The following is a 456-nucleotide window of genomic DNA, read 5'->3' on the forward strand; positions in this document are numbered from 1 at the left end:
CCCCCCCCAACAAATCCCTTTTTTTTCCCAAAAATTCCCCATTTCCCCCCCTAAAAATTCCCATTTGTTCCCTCCCACAATTCCGTGGTTTCCCCCATAAAATTCCCGGTTTTCCCCCAAAAAATTCCCTTTTTTTTTCCCCGCCAATGACGCAAAATCCGTGACTCAAAATTCGGGAATTTCCCCAACCCCGCGTCAAGTGGGCGTGGCCTCACAAAACCCCGCCTCCTTTTTGTTTTCCACCAATCAAATCTCACCGTGGGCGTGGCCTCCACCCCCTGTTATAACCCCGAGGTCGCGGGTTCGAATCCCAGCATTTCCTTTTTCTTGATGTCGATGGTGGCGGCGGTCGCGGCCACCGCGAGGTGTCCGGGGCGGGTTTGGGGACATCTCGAGGGTGTCCCCAAAGGGGTGGCACCGTCCCCACCTCGTCACTTAACCTTCGAACCCCTCCCG

Source organism: Geospiza fortis, unplaced genomic scaffold (genome assembly GCF_000277835.1).
Source record: "Geospiza fortis unplaced genomic scaffold, GeoFor_1.0 scaffold51, whole genome shotgun sequence".
NCBI lineage: Eukaryota > Metazoa > Chordata > Aves > Passeriformes > Thraupidae > Geospiza > Geospiza fortis.